The following is a 22,733-nucleotide window of genomic DNA, read 5'->3' on the forward strand; positions in this document are numbered from 1 at the left end:
GTTTTAGGTTTCTCTGTGTAGTTTAGGTAGAAAGGATTGTTCCTTTGCCAGTGTAAATATATAAATTTTAAAAGAGATGTCAAGGACTGCTTAACATACAGACAAAAAAAAGTTTCACATGTCTGCCCTTATAACGGCCTTATGTGTTTGCATTCTACTTATTTATGCATTCGCATTTGGTTTATTTATGAGATCTTTGCCCAGAAATGTTCCCCTATTAGCTCTATATGGTTCTATATGGTAATTAATATATCACTGTGATACTCCATCTGTTATTATTTCTCCAGCATTTGCGCCTAAGAGCCCCAACCAAGATCAGAGTCTTATTTGGATCAAAGGATCAAAGCCTCTTTTGTAGTAGGGGCTCCACATATGCATAGAGAGTATCTGAGGCTTTTTAGTCTAAACACAGAAACTGGGCAAGTGTCAGTGAATGGACGGGTGCTGGCCCTTGGCACCACACTGACCAACCTGCCAAGCATTATTGAGGAAATTGCAGTAGTTGTGGAAGTCAGGCTCAGATCCCCTACAGTCCACTTCACCATCTTGCCTTACCTCAGTACAGTGACACTTACATAGTATTTCCTTTCCAAAATGAAAGCATGATATGATTGTGATTTACTTTCTGTATTTGAGCTGTATGGAGCACCTGCCCAAGGCCACAGAAAGAGGAGCAATAATTGCACCCAAGGCTGTAGTCTTCTTGCTCATAAAATGGAATAATAGAGCAATATTTAGCAGGCCTAACAACAAGGGCAACTTGTGTCATGGTTCTCTGTGATTTTGGGCACCATCAAGTGCCTGCTGGGAGCAGAGAGAACTGAAGCCCATAGTCTCCTCTATAGTAGGCTGGCAAATGCAGGAGACAGCTGCTCTCCTGCCCTATAGCAATGATAACACAAAAGATGCTTAAAGATAAGTTGTGGTTGGGGTAGGAAGCTAGTAATCATGGTTCTTGCACAGAGAAGTGTAAGAAGAAGGGAGGAAAGGAAGGGATAGTGTCAGTATAGTTACGATTTATGAACCCAAAGGTAAATTAAACATAAATAACCTGTAAATATGTGATAATAGAAGGAACATTTTAATTCAGCATTGAAGATTGTGAGCAAGTGATTCTGGCAGGCTACGATAATATTTTAACTATTATGGTGATAGTGTTATTGTTACTGTGGAAGTAGAAAGAAAACTATCTTTTGTTAGAATGCTAATGTGTTAATAATGATAAAATATGTGGCTCCAAACCCCTATCCAGTGAAAGCAGTCTTCATAAGCAGTGTGGTGCTCATGCTGTCTGGCACTCATTATTTTTGTTCAGTGGTGGCAGGAAGGCAGCAGCTTAACTGTAAGCAGGTAAGCTGAAAAATCTTTGTTAGAGGAGGAAAAAAAATCAAGCACAAGTGATTTCTACCAGTTTCCTGATGGTAGAAACAGAGACAATGGCAATTATGACATCCAGAAAATGCTAAAGGAAACATGAAACATTCAGTCATGCTAGCAGTGCTGGAAATTAAATTTTTCTACCTAAAGCTACATTAAAATATTTCCTTTCTCATCTTCCTCTTTGGAGAAAGAGATTTGTGTGTGTAGGGATCAAAATGAATGTTTATTACTCTGAAAGTAATAGCCAAAAAAAGTAATTGCACTCACAGTAGTGGCCCATGGCAACTGTATTCTAAGTGGTTCCTCATGTTTCCACTCTACTGCTTGGTCTACATCTTTCCATCTAAATCCAAGAGCTATCTTTCTGCAGGAGAAGGATGATGGAAGTTTCCATATTGTGTCCTACAACCTAATTTATTTGGATGATTCATTAATTGCAAAGAACCCTGTAAACCCAGGTGTGTTGATATCCTGGGAATGTTCTGAGGGGAATGTTCTGCCAAGGACAGCTTTTGAAAACAAAATGGGAATGACCATTTCTTAAAGCTTCCCTGTAGATCACACAAATAATCTAAAACAACAAAAAAAGCCAGAATTGAATTCAAGCAGTTACCTCAGAGGCCATTTTTCTACCTCTATTTTTTGTCTCAAAGAACCCAAAACACACCTTATTTCCAAAAGAAACATCCAAAGGAATAAACTTTCAACTTATCTGCATGCAGTTGTGTTGTTCAAAGTTTTCTGGCTGCAGACACACTCCACGCTGTGCAGAGGTCCAGCCTCAGGGTTGAGTACTGCTGGTACTGTGGGTACAGAAGCAGGTTTGCTTTTCGTGCATTGTGGCCTGGCTTGGAGTCAGCCAACACCAATGGCTCTTCTAGGTTATTGTTCATTTTACCTTTCTTCTTTTTCTTTTTGTGACTTTACATACGGCTGTAATCTGGTGCCTAGACATCATACTTGTGTTATGCCTTTAAATCACCATACAAGTGCAACGTGCAAGGTCTGGGAACACAGAATTTTGGCTTGAAGTTACTCAGGTTATCTTAAAAGACATTTTCTGTTGTGTGTTTCTTTTTCTTAGTAGTTTTTTGCATAAACTACAACTTCAAATATGGTCAGACAAAATTTTCTTATTTAAAGTTTGAAAACTATCATTACGAAAATAGGGGGAAAAGGCAGTTTTGTTGACAGATGTGCCTATTTTTCAGTTTACTGGTATCTATAAACACCTGAAGTTATTCTTCAGATTTCTAGCTGGGGATTTCTTATATTCATATGTAAATAAACCACAGTGCCACAAATAAGCACTTGCCACTTTGAATGTTGTTTTTTTTTGAAAGCTAACTGCAGTTGAACTTCAGAAAGTGTACTCACATGCAAGGCTTTGCAAAGACATACTGCAAGTTAAAATCCAACATGCTTGGTAAGGCATGACTGTAACCTCAGCCAATATAGTTATAAAGGACTCTTATGCTGGTGGCTTAAACATATCACCTTATTACTGCCTGTATCCAGCAGTCTGAGAACTGCCATTCACATATCTTTTATGAGAAGCATGGGCCTCCAGAGGGGAATGCCAGCGTGCATGTTAGTGAGCTGTACCAGTGGGTTTAGTGCGCCATATGTAGCAGCTCCCCCAAAGAACAGAGACTGTTTCTAAGTGATACAATGGGAAGAAATAGGCTACTCTAGCTTGCAACAGATCTTAGCACTAATAAAAATAGACTGCATGCAGTATCAGAGATAAATCTATTCTTTCTTTGTGAAAGACCTGATTTGAAGATAAGCAGGTGAAGTGCAGTGCTAGATAATAATTACAGGGCACTGAGACAGGATCATCGCCTGACTTCACAACCGGGTTGGAAATGTGGAGTAAACCCAGAATGCTAACTCCAGCACACTTACAATGGCAAAAACCACGTGTGGGTTAGATCTGGATCTTTCCGAAGTTATTACGCTGTGGTCACTGATGAGCATTATAACCATGTTATTGCAGTCCTAGATCTCTTCTCTAGCCACTCTGCAGTGATATATAAATTTACCAGCCATCTAGACTTCACCCCATGCTATTTATAACAGGGTAATGTGTTTGTGAATATAGTCTGTCCCTAGCTGTGTGTGTCTGGTGGGGTCAGGAAGAAGACAGGGTTTTAGGAAAGACAGTGGTTTTACATATATATGTATGATATACAGTAATGGACTAGGATGTACGTTTCAGTTGGTCAAAGTGTTATAGGCATTACCCAGAAAAAGCTATACAGCTATGAGCATGCTTGTGTTTTGCTTTATGGGGAGGGGCAGAAAAGGCATAAAGCAAAAATACTTCTGCCAATATTGTTCTTGTCTTGCCAAAAGAATTTGGACCTAATTTTTCTTAAATGCTATGCATATACTCAGGGTAAACATTGTGCTTAAACTTTCATGGCTGCTCCACCAGGCAAGATATAATAATCCCCATTACTACTTAGAATGGTCTTTCAGTCCAGATGCAACTTTATTTCTTTATCACTGTGATGAAGTATGTTTTACTAAACTTTATTTTATTGCAGCTTCCCAGAAATGCATGTTTTAATATACCAGACAAGCATAAGCAATGAGCTCATATGCAGAAAAGGGTCTGGTTTATAGTTATTGAATATACATGCTCTGTGTTTGCTATGAGTTTAATATGTATGTCATGCATTCTACTAAACAATTCAAGCATAAATGGAAAAGTTGGGTAATAATGGAAAGAATCTAAAGCCTTCGAATGCCAAAGCGCTTGATGGAAAGGCAGGTAGGAAGCAAAAGCTTTGATTCTGCTGTTTATACTTGGTTTTAATGGCAAAATCCACAACAGCCATGATGATGAAGGGGGATTTTTTTTGGAGCTTAATGATAATAGTACAAGTATGTCAATTATTTGGTGCACTTAACGCAAGAAAAGATGCTCACCTTATTGGAAGGTAAAAACAGAAAAGCTATAGGTTTTGTAGCTGTAATATACACACAGGAAAGCAAAATTCTGCATGTTTATCAATGCCAGTCTAACTCCAAAAAGCGACTTCAAAATAGTACTATGGCATTTTGTGGTCTTTATCTCCCAGCAATTTCATATCAAAGGTGCTTACCTACAAGCAATCCAATGGTTTTTCTATCGGTAGCGTACAGTCTTCCTGGAAGCTGAAGTCAGACTGTGTTGCTTTTGACCTGCACATCAGCAACAATAAGGATTCAGCCATCAGAAGTTACAGTCTGTTAGTCTGTCCATAGACTTCAGTAGGTGTTGTTCCAATCTCCTCGCATTTAAGAGCTTGGCCTTTTTTTAGTAGTTGTTATTGTTTTAGTGTGTTTCATCTTTGGACATGTTAGCATCCTTTTGAGCTTGGGCATGTCAAGTCCTTTTCTTTAGGGTGGCTTAATGCAGAAGACAGAGGACTTTCTGGTTTTATCCCTTCTCAAGGAAGAACAATTAGCCCCAGTGGCAGAAAAGCAGCACAGGTAAGATGGCTGTTCTCAGCACTGAAACCCAGCAGTGGCCTGAGGTTCCCAGAACTGCATAATCCCTCCTAAAGAAAATCTGGAATAGCTTGTTTCATCCAAACTGAAAGGTCCAAAAATTATTTAAACAAAATATTTTACTGGTAAATACTTAAAAAGGGTGTTGAAATTAGGCCACATTTGGACTTTTTTATCAACAGTGCATTGTATGAATGGAAATGGACAGGATTTTGGACACTTGGATTCAGGCATAGAAAACACAAAGGCCTTGCACTGTTGCACTAGCCAGCGGGGTGTACCCAGTCCTCCTTACTCATAAGAGGGAGAGCAAAATCTGCAAATGCAAGAAGCAAATAGCTCCCCCCAGACTGGGCTACTCTGTACACATCAGCTGTGCAGCTGTGGAAAAGCTCTGATGCCAGGTAATGAGCTGGCATAGTTCAATTGCCTGTACTTCACCCTCTTGATTAAAGGCAGGCATTTGCCCGTGTTCTCTAAATTACTTGGGATCATTTACAGTTGTAAAAATGTGCTGTTACAAAAGCTTTGTCATTCACCTTTAGGGATGAACATGTTCAGCTCTGACAATGTTATCTAGAGAGAACAGCAGCTCCAATCATCTCAAGCATGCTTGCAATATAACACAGCTTCAGGCAAAGCTCACTGACACCAGTGATGCAAAAGAAAGGAATGGAAATGAAGTGACCATTACGGTGAGAAATGTGAGGCAAATGACACACAATTTTGCTTGAACAACCAAATTTAAATAACAGAAAATTGCACTGCCTGTCTTTTTTAATGTTTTTCTTTTTTTCCCTTTTCTAGTTCTCTGAAGGTCTTCTTTCTGTAGCAGTGAATTATTCCTGGGCTTTAACATAAACCAGCATGTATTGCTGAAAGCTGTAGCGCTGACCAGGCAGAGCAAAAAACTTCCAAACCACTGCCGTCTCGGGGCAGCCTCTTTGCACCACTGTATCTGCTGCGTAGCACGTACAGCCTTGCCAGAGGTCACAGGCAGATGTCACAGACAGTTAGTGGTAGGCAGGATACATAGCGGAAACTTCCTTAAGTTTCACAGATGAAGATGGAGAGTTGGTTTTGTGCAAAACAAGAAAATGAATCAGATGAGACAGGTGCCCAGTTGGCTGGTGACAAAGTAACTGAACTGCAGCCAAGGGAAAGGCAGCCCCGGATTCCCTTGATGGGTTTCTGTGCTTTCATGAGCCTTATAGCAGCCCTGAATTCAGTCACCTTGCTGGAGCAGTTCAGAGTCTACATTGACAGTCAGGAAGGTTTACAGCTTGGGAAGGCAGATGACCTGGGATGGCTTTCTCAGAAAGGGAGCTCTCTTCCTTTCCAAGCCAAACTTGCTGTGCTGTCTCCGGCACATCCTGTTAAACACACTTGGTACAAAGTGTCACAGTAATTTTGCAGTAAACACCAGATGAAAGTATCCTAAATCATGTGAATTAATGTGATTTCCACTACCACCACCAGTATTAATTCAGGGAGGTTTTCTGCCATGGCTTGCTTTAGCACTTATCACTTAAACCATCATTATCTCTATGTCTAAATTATCACCATTCAGGGTATTTCAGCATGTATTCTACAGGGTGCTTTTAAAATCAAACCAATGTCCTAATTTTTGACATATTAATTATTTCCTAGAATTACAGTCTTTAACATTAGGCAAACAAGGGTCAGCTTTTCCATTCTGTGGCTTTTAAACGCTGGTTGCTTTTTTTCAGAAGAGTTATTTTGTGCAGGGTGGAAGACCTGCTTGGATGCAAGTCTGACCTGTACATGTGGCAGTCTATATGGGGCTTTATCCAGAGCTCATTAAAGTCACTAGGTGGATTTTCACTGACCTGTAATGAAGAATCTTTTTATTCTATGCCAAATGTGTTGACCTCTTGTCCTGTAGTACGCTCCAGAGTTTGTGTGAATCTTCTGTATATTGTGGCCTGCTCAGAGGTATTGTTAGAAAGAAATTTTTGCCAGACTGCAAGCTCCAGCTCTCTAGGCATCTTCATGGCCCTCCTCTGGACCTGCTAGTGCGGGTCCACATCCCTCTTGTGTTGGGGGCTCCAGAGCTGCATGCACTACTGCAGGTGGGGTGTCACAAGAGTGGAGCAGAGGGAGAGGATCACCTCCCTTGACCTGCTGGCCATGCTCCTTTTGATGTAGCCCAGTATATGGTTGGCAGTAGTAGAGCCCTGCTGGGGCCAGAATGCTTGCTGCCTTTTGAGACCAAGACCCTTGATGCAAAATATCACTTTATCTAACATTAGTGGCTTTAGCAGTAACACTAGGACCATGTGGGTAGTCCCAACAGCCTATGATAAAAGTCCTGAAGAGATGGAAAGTACTGAGTGCAAATATAGCTGTGATAATACTACATTCATAACAGATTGATATAGCTGCTGGCACCAGTACAGATTTGCAAGGCTAGGTACTGTTGTAATTTGATGCCTTTCTTGCCTTATTCACTTAAATGTATATAATTTTCTTTTATGTACCCACACCTTACAACCCTTGGCTTCACATGTCTGCTGCTGTAAAATACAAGCTTGTCATTTTCTCAAATTTCCAACCTTTTCCTCTTCTGTTTCTAATTGACATTCCCCCCCCCCTTAAATGCATTTAATTTTCATTAATGGTGGTGATGCAGTTGCAGAGATGCTTTATGTAAAGCAGGGAGGCCTGTTGTCTTTCTGTTGCAGAAAAATATTTGCTTCTCATGGTTCAAGTTTGCTGAATTTTTTAATCAGCTTGTGTTTTCCTAACTCCTCCCCCTGTTGTGTCTTCAGGTAAACCCAATGACTATCTGTAAACACTCTCTTTAATCTTGATATAATCTACAGCTCACTAAAACTGGACTTCATATTTGTTTTTGATATTTAATCTGTTTGGACATCCCTAAAAATGGAATGACTTTGGGGCAGCAATAAGGTGCCAATCAGTGTATTAACTCATCCTTGTATAGAAGTGACAAGCTTCATCTGCTCTCGGAACCTTGACTAAATACAACCAAGAAGAAACATGGAGAAAGCCATTTACCTCCTTTTTATTTTTAACTTTGATGTCAACAGGTATCTAGCTTGCACCGCCTAAAACAGCATACTTTCCATACAGGCACACAAGGTGAAAAGGGAGGTTTGTTCTTTGAGAGCTGGGCCCTTGGTGTCTACATTGGTATCCCCTTCACCCAAATTCAGGTCCAGTTATTGTTTTCATTTGGTCATGGGACCTCCCAGAAATCAGAGAGATGTTAGGGATAGAGGCTTCATGGACCTACAGTGACAAGACAGCCCTGATTATAGCTCTACATTGGACTTAACCTGTTGTGGATTGTAAAGCAAATGTTGCAACTTGCAACACCAAGTGAGGCTGGGGATCCATCAGCGAGGTGCTCAAATCTCCACTAACAAAGAAAACTGTGTTACAGAATGGTGATAGTCATTTTGCCTCTGAGTTATCTCTCTTAAACTGCTGAAAATACTATAAAAAAATCACTCTCATAAAAGACCTGTGGGAACAAAACAAGGGAGCACAGCTTTGCTCAGGAGTATAAAATGTGCCAAAGTTGTTCCAGTTACGAAGGTTATGATAATTTCTAAGGGCTTCTTTCTTGGTGCCAGCATTCTCTACACAGCAGAGTAGTCAGGTCTCCAGAGGATTTGTTTGTTGTACAGTCTAACACCAGTGGAGTCTCAGTAGGGCATCACCATGTCTGCAGAGGATTGCAGTGGCACCCACGATGACTTGCTCTAACCTCTTTGGATAAATCAGCGTCCTGCTAGCATCTTTGCACACTGGAGCCCCCAGCATTAGAGCAGAAACTTGCATAAACATGAAGAACTTCTTCATTCAGCTCAGTAATTTCTAATGAAGGACAAATTAGTGTTCACTGATGATCTTCTGTTTGCTTGTTCTTGCTCCTTTCCGTCGAAAAGCCTTGCCTCCTTATCTCTCCCACTTGAGTTCATGTAGCCAGTCCCTAACTGATCTCTAAAAACACACCAAAAAAACAGCTATGCCAGAGCTGCTAGTGCAATAACAAAATAATTTGTGTAGCTGTGACCTGTCCCTCTTTCATGCTCTCACTCAGTAGTCCCTGGGGCTTGGAGACACAAGGGCTGGGTACAATTCCCATCTCTGCCACTGATTTGATGAACCTGAAAGAATTGTTTCATTTCTTTGGGCCTCAGTTTCCCCATCTGTGAGGGCATATGATCTTTTGTAACGTACTACAAGATCTTTGTCTGGAAAATGTTCTTACAGTATCCAAGTACTGCTGTGTATTACAGCAAACAAGGATGTTTTGAATTTTGGATATTTTTGTTGTCTTTTTATTTGATTGAGGGATTCCTTGGACCTTTTTCCATATTTGCCTGGATGTATGCTTATATGCCTGTTACTTGTCTGTCTCCCTAACTGATTACTTAATCTCAAATTGAATTAACTTGATTTTAGTTGACATCAATGAAGTACATTGCAGGCGTAGAAAACCAAGGTAAAGCAATGCTGACAGCCTGTTTTAAAGTTGGATTTTCTTTCTCTTCTAATATTTTGTGTAATAACATATAAAAGTATAAAATGCTTGAAAGAAGAAAAAAAAGCCTTTTTTTCTGCTGCTAAGACAATGAAAATGGAGTGTGAATGATAATGGATGACTGTTACTGCAGATCAATTGTGTTAAATCCTTCTGGTAATGAAAATAACAATTTGATAGAGCAGAGTGAATACTGCACAAGAATTAGTGGATGATCAGAGTCATTGGATACATCTACTTAACAGCTTCCTTGTGAACAAGCATGTAACCTTTCATGCTCCATTGCTATGAAAATGCTAACAAAAGGGTTTATAGACAGGACTGCTTGTACACAATTTGCAGAAATACTCATAAAAAACATATTTTGTCTTTGTTGCATATTTTGCATGGGCAGCCCAGTTCTGGCTCTGCTTCAGAGAAGCACTTATTGTTTTGTCTAGTTTTAAGCCTACCTTTAAGTCACATCAACTTTTGTTCCATGTCAAGAAAATGAAATCTTTGCCACTCATCTTGATGACAGCAGGTATGGGCATATCATCTATGCAATCCAGATGGCATTTCCATCCCTAATTTATCAGCTTCTGAACAGAAATAAAATACTGTGTGCCACGGAGCCATCAGCAGGCGGAGGGAGTCTCCAACGGGTGTGTTTGACCTATCAGTGCTCCTAAGCTCACCAAACAACAGCGCTGGGAAGGAAAACAACATGTTTCTCAGAGGGGATACCTTGTTCCTCCTCCGGTGCATCGTTTGGAGGGTACACCCTGGCAGTGAAATCTCATTGCTGAGCATGATTGCACAGCCCAGCTTTACGGTCAGGAAGGGCCAGAGGTAAGGACCTCAGTCAATGTGCCATGAAATCAGGTACTTCACTAGGCAGCATGCAGCCCTCTTTCCTCTTCAGGCTTTTGCTGCTTCCATTTTCTGAGCATTGAAGCTGACCACAGTTAATGCTTTCTTCTTCCAGTGAGTCCACTTTGCAGTGACGTACAGATGCCCCTTTTACTAAAGAACTGCCTGGGCTGGGCTGGGCTGGGGCAACAGGCACTTGGGCAGTGCTTCACATGGCCATGACTCCTCGGGGACCTGCTGGAATGAGACCAAATGGCTGTGGTGCTGCACAGCAAGGCTAGTGAATTAATGAGCCTGTAAAGAGATCTGGAGGCTTCTTAGGAAGTGCATTGTTAACGCTATTAAATATTACTTAGGCCTACAGCAAGCTGCATGTTCAACAGTTTAAACTGTAATTGCTAGCTGAAGCAGAAATAAGACTGAATGTACATGAATCCTGTTGAAAGCTAATATCATTTTGGCTTCTCAGATTAGCAGCCTCTACAATTAGCAGTGTGCGCAGCTGATAAGGTTAGTGGAGAATCTATCATACAGGTTGCTGTCAGATGTGTTCAAATTTGAATACAGTAGATGTGCCACATTTTCTCAACCTTACAAGTATTGCCAGATAACGAGATAACGCAGAGCCCATGCTGCCTTCCTTGTGGGGGGAGGAGGCTAGGAGCCACAGGAATGTGTGACTGACTTCCAGTAACCTTACTTTCTCTCCCTTTTCTCAATACATTCGTGGTTTATGGTTCCAGCACAGAAGCCAATGCCTCATCCATTTTTTGCCTGCCCTGATCTTTTCCTGTGACATGGCAACGTTTAGGGACAGGGGGAAGAGGGAGGAAGAGAAATCTCTCTTCTGTGGCCAAAGCAGGCATCTCCAGCTCATATCATCCAAAGTCCTTGTACTGGCGCATACTTTCATGGACTTTTTTCATGTGCATACCATTCTGTGTCTGTATATCTATTTAGAACAAAAGTTAGACACACACACAAAGCCCAACAAATGTTTTTCCCACCATCTGTAAAGTCTAATTTTTGTATCAAGTATTTGAAGAGTGGGTAAATTTGGTCCTGGAACCCATGCTGGGTGAAAGAGAAGTGCAGATGCACCACAACTGCCTAAAATATGACCAGTCTGATTTATTTATTTATTTTAATGCATTTGGAGCAAAGGTGCAACTGTCCCACCTCCCTGTTGTTTTGAAGTGCTAAGATTTGGCTTTTGTCCTGGGTTCATCAGTAGCGGTCATTTTTCTCCTTCTTGGTAGCTGGTGCAGTGCTGTGTTTTGACTTTCAGCCTGGGAGCAGAGCTGATAACAATGATGTTTTGGTTTGGCCAAGGACTTTGTGAGCCTCATGCTCTGCCAGGGTGGAGGGGAAGCCGGGAGGAAGCAGAGACAGGACACCTGACCCAAACTGACCAAAGAGGTATTCCATACCACAGCACATCATGCCCAGGAGGTAACTGGGAGTTAGCCGGAAGGGCTGGGGGACTGCAGGGCTGGAGGAGGTATGGGTCGGTGCTTGGTCGGGCTGGGGGCGGGCAAGTTATCGGTCAGCTGGTGGTGAGGTGATGTATTCTCTTCCCTTGTTATTTCCTTTATCATTATTATTATTGGTGGTAGCAGCAGTGATTTGTGTTATACCTTAGTTACTGAACTGTTCTTATCTCAGCCTGTGGGAGTTGCATTCTTTTCGATTCTCCTCTCCATCCCTCCAGGAGTAGGGGAAGGGCAAGAAGAGGGGGAAGTGAGTGAACAAGTTGCCTGACTGGGTTTAAACCACGACAGTTCTTTACTCTGTCCTTCAAACGAGCAATCAGCATGCACTTTTTCATGGCTTAGCATATATGGTTTCTAGCACCTAAGGACCTCTGGCAGTCATATCAAACCTGACTGGGGATTCTGTACATCCCATTACAGTCCTCTTATTTTAAATTTTTCTTGCAGAAATTTAGAGAAGAAATGCACTGTTGATGATTTTCCCCTTAAATCTGGAAACATTAAAAAAACTTTTCCTAGATGTGCTCAACATAAGTAAATTCTCTTTGCATCTATAAATCTGAGAACATCTCAGTCTGTGTATAGAGGTATAGAGGATACTAGTGTATGATAGCCTCTGGGCTTAAACTGTTGTAAGGTCTATTCTGCTATGAGCCATTTGGCAGGGAAGGTTTCTCTGTGGTGGGTGTTGGGCACTAGGCAGTGCAAAGAATAAATAGTGATAGTACTGGAGACCTCAAAAGCCTCTGAGAAGTCTTAGTTATGACACAGTAATTTTGGATGATCTCATCCCTGCAGGCAGGTGAGTGATGGAGGGTTCACTTTACAGGATCCTCCATGTATTTTGTGGGGACACAATCACTACAATTCAGCAGTCTCTTCTGAAAACTTTTGTATTGCAGGAAACACTCTTTTCTTGCATCCTGTCCAGTTCAGCTTTTATCTTATTTTTCTGTCATTTAAATGTTTTTTCTTGAGGGGAGGATGAGACTGTGATAACAATGCTATCTGCATATTTTCTAAGATCATGACACATAATCTTAAATTTCCCTTCTTTTCAGAACTTCAGGCAACACATTGTCATTGACAGAGCTGGAGTGGCTTGGGGAGGGCTGCCGTGGTCGTTTGCTAGGAGTGTATATAAAATCCTCATCACAGAGAAGCTAGCAAAATCTTTGTCACTGTTATTAGCCAAGTCTTCACTCTGTTTCTAAATGGTGCTCAGGGTGAGTTGAATACAGTGAAAGAAACCTTCCTGCTTGGCTTGATGTGGGATGAAAATAACCACCTAAAACCTTCTTTTCTGCAATTTCTGCCTAAGTAAAGTGATTATTCCTCGCTATAGTCCACCATCGCTCTTGATCAAGTCTTGAACATTGAATATGTTATTCACAGGTAAATGTCTCTGCCTACAGCACCATTTTTATTTGTGGTTTGTTTTTTTTTCCCACCAGCTGCTCTGAGAAGATCAATTTTCAAAACAGCTTGTGGAAATACGCAGCTGAATGCTCACTGCTTGGAAAATCCCAAAGAAGTTTAAATCCACAAGCAGCATCGTGTACACAGGGTTTTCAAAAGTGACCCTCGACGCAAGGCTGTGCCAGCAGCTCCATCTCAGATGACACAGCAGCTTGGCTGTGTGTGGCCTCCTACACAAACAGGACAAACATTGGGAAGAATCAAGCTCTGGAGATCATCTGTGGAAAGGAGAGTTTCTATTCTTTCATGGTGGAAAGACAATTTTAGACTCTCAGTGGGGGGATATTACTGCCCCATAGTTTCAAAGTTGTTTAAAGGACTTATCTGGTTCTGCTCACACACACTCTTTAGAAATGTTAATCTCACCATTGTTCTTAATTGTTTCAGGAAAGTGGGAGGTATTGTCCCCAAAGGATTTCAAGTTACTAAGAAGCATTCGCTAAGAAATGTGATGATGTACTTATTTTTTTTCTGCTGCTGAGAGTGTTATCAAAAGTGAGGTAAAGAGGGAGGGCTTTACTGTAAAAGTTCTTTAAATAACGTTGCTATGCTTCTTGGCTATCCTCATTAAAGTAATTTGAATAGCAAGCCCACTCAAGTGGTCTGACAGCTCACATCATTGTGTATGTAGCTACAACACAAATGTGCAGGGGTGGCAGGGGAAGGACTTTGTTTCTTGGATCTGGCTGTGCCTGAGCTGGGAGCTCTCCAGACAAACACCTTCTTTTCTTTAGGGACAGGAATTACCTGGGTCATCCTTGCACAAATTTCAGTTTCTCTGAGTTTGAAGGCCACTTCAGGAGTCCTTCCTGCTGCTCTGGGAGCTGCCCAGCAAAGCCACCGTGAAAACTTCTGTGAACCAAGTTGCTTTTTTGGTGGTTTGAGTTACAAAACTTTGTTCCCTGTTTGCATAGCTCAGATGTGGTTGAGCCAAATGCGAAGGAACTTTCAGATGGCAGCAGAAGCTGCTGCTATTTTTGTCCTTTTGATTTGTTTATGCTCAGCTTCTAAAGCAAACCTCCTCTCCAAGAACAAAGACCTCAGCAAACCCCAGTGACTCAAGTCTCTCCAGCATGTCGCCAAAGGAGTCAGAAGCAGAATTTAGCTCAGGAGATTTTATCTGCCCAGACTCCACATGTACAATGACAAACCGTCCTGTTGTGTTTCAGGGAGGAGGCACAGATTGTTGTGTGTGTCTATCACATGTGCAATGTTGGTTCCACCATGGAAACTGAACAACAGCCTATTCCAGAACCAAACAGCTCAGCAAACAACCCTGATTTGCATCTGTACTTTTGAAGAATGGCAGGCCCTTCAGTCTATTTCCTCATGGTCCTGTGTGGTTGCTGTCATGCCCACCTTCACTTGTAAGTCAGAAGAAGGGCTGTGACCTCTGTGAAAGGAGAAGAGAGTTGCTGGAAGAAACTCCTCTTCAAGCCCTTGCCATTTGTCCTTCCTTCCTTCTTCAAGTAACTAAGACAGCGATATATCCTCTGGCTCTGTCATATGTTTTAAACCACTCAGTCCCCTGAATTAGGCTAGGAAGACAACCATGGGTTTTTTTCCTGGATACTTCTTTAAATTAACTCTTCAGGATTCAATAGCAATGTTATGATACTGATATCTGACAGTGAAAGGACTTTCATTCCCTGCAAGTGAATAAGGCCTTATGGCTGAGAATGAGGAGAAGAAAACTAATGCTGTTTGAAACTATCCTGTGATTGCCCTGAAGAGGATAAGTCTACATGCATATGCCAGCCTGGACAGTTTTCTTCACATTTCAAGTTACCAAGCAAATTCAAGGAGTATCACAAGGCAAACGTGAAACATTTCAGCACTTCTTAAAGATGTGAATTAATAAGCAGAAGCCTGATGATAGACAAAAATTTATTATCTTCAGAGGGAAGAGCTAAGGCATGTAGAAGTTATATGCTAAAATACAACTTCACCAAGAGCTCACAGCAGCATCCTGCAGCACCTCGGATGGAAGAGTCCTACCATATGGAAATTCTGTCCTGTATGTATCTGAGTGGGTAGAGACAGAAAAAAATATATTGCAATAATGATTATACCTGGGAATGCACAGAAAGGAGAGCAAGGTAAAAAAATCATACCGGGAGAAGACTGTCTCATTGCATAACCAAACTAAATATGGGGCAACATGTTTCTTTCTTCTTACTGGGTGATAGTTATGGTATATCAGGAGGCTGTACATTTGTGTTCACCTCTGTTCCCGGGCTGTAAGAACAGGCTGGCTGCACCCACAAGGCTGGGTTTATGCAATGTTTGTATGCAAGAGCTACGGCCGTCCTGCAGGAGGAGGCACCTGCCCTCATCTGGTTTCCAGCTGCTCATCCCTGCCCTCCTCTCAGTGGGTACTGCATCCTCCAGTCCACTTCTCCCTCATGCAAAAGCTAATTGGTTTCCCTCTAAATAGCAATGAACTATTATTTAAATGGCTTCACAGTAGCCAGTACAGGGCAGAGAGCTGTTGTAGTCACAGCTCAGTGGGATGCGGTGGAGGAGCAGTAACTTCTTTGGAAAGCACAACCACAACTAAGAAAGGACTTGTGGCCAGTGCTGCTGCCATCCATATGGTCTCACCTGCTGTTGTAGTGGCATCCCCAACTCCACGCTGGACTAAAGAAGGGGTTTAGAGTTAGCAGCAATGACTGTCCTGCATTTCTGCTAGTCTGTGCCTGAGGTCTTTTGCAAGCCCTACTGGTTAATACCCATGTAAGTCCAGGGCTTATGTGCCCTCTCACTTCACTTGGAGTTTTGAGAAAGAGAACACTATTGCTGACACCAACTGACTACTATTGCACCCATATGTGACACATGATAAAACAGAGGTGCCACCTATGCTGTTTTATTTAATTTTTTTGTAGGTAACTCAGACCATAATATGTCCTCATTGTTTTGTGGTGAGGTTGTAGATGGTGATGATGATTTAATGAGCTAATACATTCATTACTCACTGCTCCAGCATGTAAGCCAATTAATTCTGTTCATTCAGAAACTAAAGGAAGGTTGTTGGGTTTTTTTTTAGGACAGGTTGGCAAACATCCCCTAGCCGAATATCCAAGGGCATAATCCTCTCTCAGCTGCACAGCTTCTTGTTAATATTTGAAAAGGTTTACTGCAAAATTTAGGATCGGAGTGTAGTATTTTATGCAGTTATTTCAAAATTCATAGATTATTAGATTTTTCAGGCCAGAAGGGACTATTACGCACACCTTCTGTGACCCCCTATATAACGTAGGCTACATTTGTTTAAAGTTTCAATTTGTTTTCTTGAGCAAACTTGTATTTATTATATGTAGTTTGGTACAGAAGAGTAGCTAGTGAAAAGGTTGAAACCCATAAATATTATATCAGACCACCTGGTGCTCTGAAACTTGCTTCTGAATGACGGCCACTCAAAACGAAGAGCAGCTTGAAAGACAGGGGAATATAATGATGTGACTATTGCAAAGAGCTAGTGAATGGCTTCGTGTTAAGCAGAGTTGTTTCTGGAAGCCCAGTTTCAGTTCAAGTGTTGTTTTTATCCTTGGCAAACAAATGCTGTTTCAGTCAGCATAACCTTTATTTCAGAAATACAGAAGCAAGAAGGGAGAGGGATATTTCTGTATGAGATCAAATTATACCTGAATAACTCAGTAATAAAGAGCCATCTCAAGCTGACAGGGGAATGCCCATTACCAAAGGACAAAATTTACACTTATGGGTGCAGCACGCAGAAAATAGCCTGGTACCTACATAACTGTAGTCACTGCAGAGTAATGATTCATCTGAATACTGCAGAAATATATTTTGTATTTACTGACATCCCGTTGTGTGATTAAAGATGTGTTGAATGGCTCAGGAGAGATGTTTCTCTCTTAGCATCTCTGTTTTAAACAAAGATGAAAAGAAAGGGCCATAGGAGTCTTTGACCGAGCAGCCATCTCTGTGACACTGCCCTGGGCTTTGATGATCTTGCTTTCACTCAGCCTATTGCTCACACTAGAAGCCTGCAGAAGTGCTTCACAGCTCAGCACAGGCCCACCATGTAAAAACTACAGGTTCTGTCTTGATGAGTAATGTTAGCTGTTTGAAATAATCCAAATGCTGCTCTCTGATCTGATAAAAAGAATATGTACATTGGGTGTGAATGATGGGAGTGAGCACGAGATCAGGAGGTTTTTGCCAAGCTCAGTTTTCTGAGAATGAAACAGCATTTGGGGAAGGGAGGGAGTGTGTGTGCAGGGGATATGATTTTATTTATTTCTCTTTTTTTCTCCTCCAGATGTTGCTGTGCCAGAGGCTTACCCCGATCAGGACACTGTGTTTTACTGGAGTGTCTGTGGGTTGCCTGAGATGGGAGAGCAGAGATTCTCCTAGGAAGCGGAAGAACAAATGCTCTGGTGGTACAGGAGGAGTTCGTCTCGCAGTACATCCACAAGTGAGTTAACAAGGGGAAGTGTTTCAGGACCCTGCAGGTACAAAATCCAGCAGCAGAGTTCAACAAATCATTATGTATTGACTGGCAGCTTTTTTCAAATTTTGTCCAGCTCATTTAGCCTTCTGTATGTCTTGCTAGGCTTTATTTGGTCTCTTCACACCTCATTTTATTCTAGTGAAAGCTGGATATCTAAAAATGAGAGTATGAGCAGTATGAACGCATACTTGCCTGTGTGCAAAGACACTACTGCCTCTGCAGAAGCAGATCAGCCCCCAGAAAATGAGTGAACCATTCTGCATCAATGTCCATTGAATGCAAGAATCTAGAAAGAGGCATGGTGTGCAGTAATAAAATAAATTGTATCTCTGCAATGTTCAAAAGTATTCTACACAAAGTTAGAGATTTTCATTTGATCCACCATTTCACTGTTTCAATTTATAGTGGTGTAACTTAATTTTTTTTTCAAGACCAGTCTTTTGCTACTCCTGCTCTTAAAACACTCATTGTTAGGGCTTTTTCTAAAGATACTTTAGGATACGTTATAATTGTCATGTAACTGTGTTCTAACGATTAGTTCTGTTTACATCAGCTCCTTTCATCTGGCTTCAAGAATCATAGAATCATAGAATCGTTAGGGTTGGAAAGGACCTTAAGATCATCTAGTTCAAACCCCCCTGCTGTGGGCAGGGACACCTCACACTAAACCATCTCACCCAAGGCTCTGTCCAACCTGGCCTTGAGCTCTGCCAGGGATGGAGCCTTCATAACTTCCCTGGGCAACCCATTCCAGTGCCTCACCACCCTAACAGTAAAGAACTTCCTCCTTATACCCAATGTAAACTTCCCTGTTCAAGTTTTAACCCCTTACCCCTTGTCCTATCACTACAGTCCCTAATGAAAAGTCCCTCCCCAGCATCCCTATAGGCCCCCTTCAGATATTGGTCCTACTCTTTTTCTTCATGCCTTCTAATATACTTTAATAATCTTTCTATTAAAACTGCTGTTTCCTAGATGTGACACAAGTATAATATTAGACCTATGTATTGTTATTACATTTGTTGTTTTTATTAGTATATTGATGAAGACCAAAACTGCTGACTCTGTGGAAGAGATTTGGTGACACAAGGACTGTTTAAAGCAAAACACAATTAATACAACACCCAAACTGTACAAAAAAAAAACCTAAAGGAACAAAAATTAGGAGCTGCTCATAAGGTTTTGCCATTTTCTGCACATGGTTGTTTGACAGACTCTGGTTATGTGAGCGTGAAGGAGTGGTGAATGCTGTAAATTCTTGTTTTTCTATTAAGTCCTCTGAGCATCCTTTCTGGATGTAATGAAAGATCTTTGTACATTGAGTCATGAGAAATTCAAGGGTTCACTCCTGAGCTTCTTGACGAGTGGGAGATTTTGCATTGGTATTATTTTCCAAGGAAGGTTTTGCAGCGTGGTGTTCTGATGGCAAATAAGTTGATGGCAGGTCCATGGGTTAAAAAGTACAATCTCAGGCATGGTTCCTAGTCTGGAGAACCAGAGTAGGAGTGCTGTGTGCATGGGTTGGACTAGGCACAGAGCTCCACTTCTCATTCTAGAAATGTGTGTATGTAAAGGGTAAGTTCTTCAGGGAGGAACTGTGTTGCATGGCCATATGGTTGGGAAGCTTTCTAACATCTGCCACAGAGGTGTTTGCACCTGAGGTGGCTGTTTGGGGCCTGTTTATATGCAGTGCACAGAATGAATTGGTCTTTCCCAAGGTAAAATTCATCTGACCCGTTTTTGATGTCTGATTTTCTGATGAAGTAAATAATGCTTCCTAGAAATTCCTGTACTGAATAGAAAGGCAAGCTACCCTAATTACCTCCTGTTTGGATATCAAATTTAATCACCTTAAATTTGGGTGAGAGAATGCAACCTCACTTGTCACTGCAGGGCTCCAATTTCTTAAAGAGCTGCTAGGAGCTGTTCAGGTATATAAAATAATTTAAATTTCTAATGTTAAAACAAATTAATTCATGCTTTTGTCTGTTTACAAATAGAGATCATGCTTTGTATAAGTAGTTGCTTACAGCATGCAAGAAGTTTGTGTGTCAGGCTCTGACACAGCAGCCTTTGTTTTTAGCAGCGCTGTAACGGAGATTGATTACTGAAGGAGAAGAAAACATAACAACTGGCAGAAAAAAGCTTGGATACCAACTGCTAGCAAGAAGCTGTATCAGCTCTTCTGCTCTGCCATTTCCTTTTTAAACAGTTCTTTGCTGTCCAGGCAAGAGATTTTCACACCAGTATACGAAGAGGGCCTCTATTCAGACACAGCCAGGGTGTAATAGTCCAAGTCTTGGCAACATTCAGCCTCTGGAAGTGTTCAGTCCCAAACCTTATTTTTTGTGTTTGTGTGTTGGTTCTTTATTTCCCTGCCCCCAGCAGACACTTAGACATAGGGACAGAGCACAGCCCACCCATGCAGTTCAGCCAGCAACAGGAGTAACTTGTCACTGCTTCCGGGTGCAAACTTTCAGATCAGTGATGTGGGATTGAATGACAGGCTGGTGTCAGTCATCCAGGGGCTGTCTCCAATGTTAAAGGGAACCCGTGTTCCCCTTATTCACTGAAAGATAACTTTCAGCCAGTAAAAGCACGTCATGACCTTTAGGAAAATCCCAAGGATATGGAGCCAGTATGATTCATATGGCTAAATTACTCAGAGCCTTGATAATAATTTTGATTATCTCTCTATATATTATGTCAAGTAGCTGGACACATATAAAAGAATAAGACTTTTCTCTCTCTGGAATTACTGGCTTCCAGACCTGGAAATAAGAAAACAAGAAAGAACAGCACTTAACTAAATTATATTGTTGTGAGCTTTATCAAATAGCTCTCAATATCCAGGACTACATCTCCCACAGGCTGTGTGACCTGTCTCTTTGTGCTTTGCCCTGGCCAGAGCTGTACAGAGTTTTCTGCAAAGTCCTTGCACAAAGAGTGCATGTACAAAAACTAGGGAAGGAGCTCAAGGCGCTCACCCAGACCTGCTCAGTCCTGCAGTATGGATGCTTTCAAAGCAGGTTTCAGGAAGAAGTTTTCTGTGAGTGTGGTCCAGGTGCAGTAAGTTTTGATACACAGGAAAACAGATCCACTAGTTATGAAACAGTGGGAAAGGGCACAAAAGAAAGTGCAGCTTCTCCAGGTACTCCTGTTTCAAAGTCTGAGTTTGTCTTAGCAGAAAAACATGGAATGTGAGATGAACTTGACACCTCCTCAGCCCGCAGCCATCTTTGCTGGGTAAGGTGCATTAGTAACATCCAGGTAGCACTTGTCAGCCATCTAGGATTCTTCTTTTCCTTCCTTTTCAAATCACATTAGCTCAGAGAGTTGTTTTGTTAGTGTTTTGTTGTTTGAGTTCTTGCTTCTGGTCTTTTCTCCCACCTGACTTAAGCCACTGGTCTGTCTATGAATGTGTTACTGTTTTCCTGATGGAGTACCATGGAATGATAATTTGTTACTGTGAAGCCCATAACAACTTTTAATTGTGGCTCCTAATGCCACATGCTGTCATTTAAATCTCAATGGCTGTCACTTCCTCATTCTCTCCCAGAGAAAATATGACTCTTCTCCCCTTCAAACATCTGTAGTAGTGCACAGTTTATGCCTGCCTTGGTTGGGCTAAGTGAGTCACAGAATGCCAGCTCCTCACATTATTAGCTTCTCTGACTTAGCCCTGGTGGAAAAAAACCCTAACTTTATCTATTTCTTACTTTCAGTGAACACCCTAGATATAAAAGAAACACTGCAGATTCAAACAGACACGTCCTTGCAGATATGCTCTTGTGGTTTTGTTTGTTTGAAGATGACCAGCCTGGTGGCTCCTGCTGTCTTTTTAGAAAGAAATAAAATCATCCATGCAATTATTTTTTTGCGGGTGCTTCCCTGAGCAGAGTGAGATGGCTTACTTCACTGTGAAGTCATTGGAGTTCTTCCTTCTCATTTCAGTGGCACTGAATTTCATGCTCAGAACTTAGCAGTTTTTACCATCTTGTATACATAGGGTGGAGAGGAGGTGGAAAGTTTTCTGGGCAAGTCACAGCGGCAGTGCAGTATATAACTGCAATAAAGTTCTCACTCAAGTAATGTGCTACATTTGAAACTGAACGAATGTGATTGTATTTTAAAAGATCTGGGGGGATAGCATATGGGGGGTCTGCAATGCATAGGTCAGCCAGATCTGGAGGTAAACACATGGTTTTCCTTGAAGAAGCATACCAGCAAGGTGTGAGGATGGGCAGGAAGACAAGCGCTTGTAAGCTGCTCAGTCTCACCCTGGAAGGAGTGCACAAGATGCCACAAAGCAATAGCTGTGGAGGTTGTGCAGGTACAGTAGAGGGAAGCATTGAGTCTTTATCTTTCCTTTGGGACCCAGTACAGAAGGAAGCATTCTTGCTGAGTGCTGACTCTTCTACCTGGCTGTATGCCCAAAGGTTGCTTCGTCTAATGCCAGTCAGGACTCTAATGTGGTTTCGTAAGGGTGGTCATCCTTGGAAAATAACTCTGGGACTTCTGCATGGGAAATGTAAGTGTCACAGTTTAAGCTACCCCATTGCTTCTTTTAGTTTGTCAACAGCTGTAGACTTGTAAGCTCTTACATGAACCAGACAGAAAGGAACAAAACCACAAATGGCTGGCATAGTTGCATGTGATCAGTCATCTCGGCAGCAAAAATGCCCCTAAAGGAACACCCAGAGGAACTTGCTCTGGCAGAAGATACTAAACTATTTGTTTAGTGTCCTGTGCTGAAAAGAGACTACAACTTTCCATTTATTCTACTCTTTTTTTCTAAAGCTTACGCTGAAACCTAAAACGTGATATCATTACTAACTGTGGTTGAATAGAACAATGACCCAGCACATGCCTAAATAGAAGCTGATATTTTCAGAGAAGCCTGAGGGGGCTGAGCACTCATCTCTGAGTAGAAGGGAATTGCAGTTAGCTCTCGGTGTTTTCCAGGACTGACTCCCAATGCTTTCTTTCATGAGCTCATTCACAATGCGTA

At 41.6% G+C, this 22,733-nt stretch overlaps 2 long non-coding RNA genes across 3 annotated transcripts in view; both read left to right on the forward strand.

Annotated features, from left to right (window-relative positions):
* Nucleotides 1-22,733, forward strand: part of LOC134155548 (uncharacterized) — a 230,547-nt gene that overhangs the window by 141,197 nt on the left and 66,617 nt on the right. The window contains exon 3 of one of the 2 annotated variants that reach the window (XR_009961615.1): nt 13,218-14,477. The exons of the other annotated variant lie outside the window; for it this stretch is intronic. This is a non-coding gene — a long non-coding RNA (uncharacterized LOC134155548). Of the gene's footprint in view, nt 1-13,217; nt 14,478-22,733 lie in introns of those variants that run through there. 2 annotated transcript variants of the gene reach the window in all.
* Nucleotides 14,787-22,733, forward strand: part of LOC134155547 (uncharacterized) — a 48,558-nt gene continuing 40,611 nt past the window's right edge. The window contains exons 1-2 of the long non-coding RNA XR_009961614.1: nt 14,787-15,341; nt 17,531-17,760. This is a non-coding gene — a long non-coding RNA (uncharacterized LOC134155547). The remainder of the gene's footprint in view (nt 15,342-17,530; nt 17,761-22,733) is intronic.

This window comes from Pezoporus occidentalis, unplaced genomic scaffold, assembly GCF_034315485.1.
Source record: "Pezoporus occidentalis ecotype Australia unplaced genomic scaffold, CSIRO_AGI_Poc_V1 ctg79, whole genome shotgun sequence".
Classification (NCBI taxonomy): Eukaryota; Metazoa; Chordata; class Aves; order Psittaciformes; family Psittacidae; genus Pezoporus; species Pezoporus occidentalis.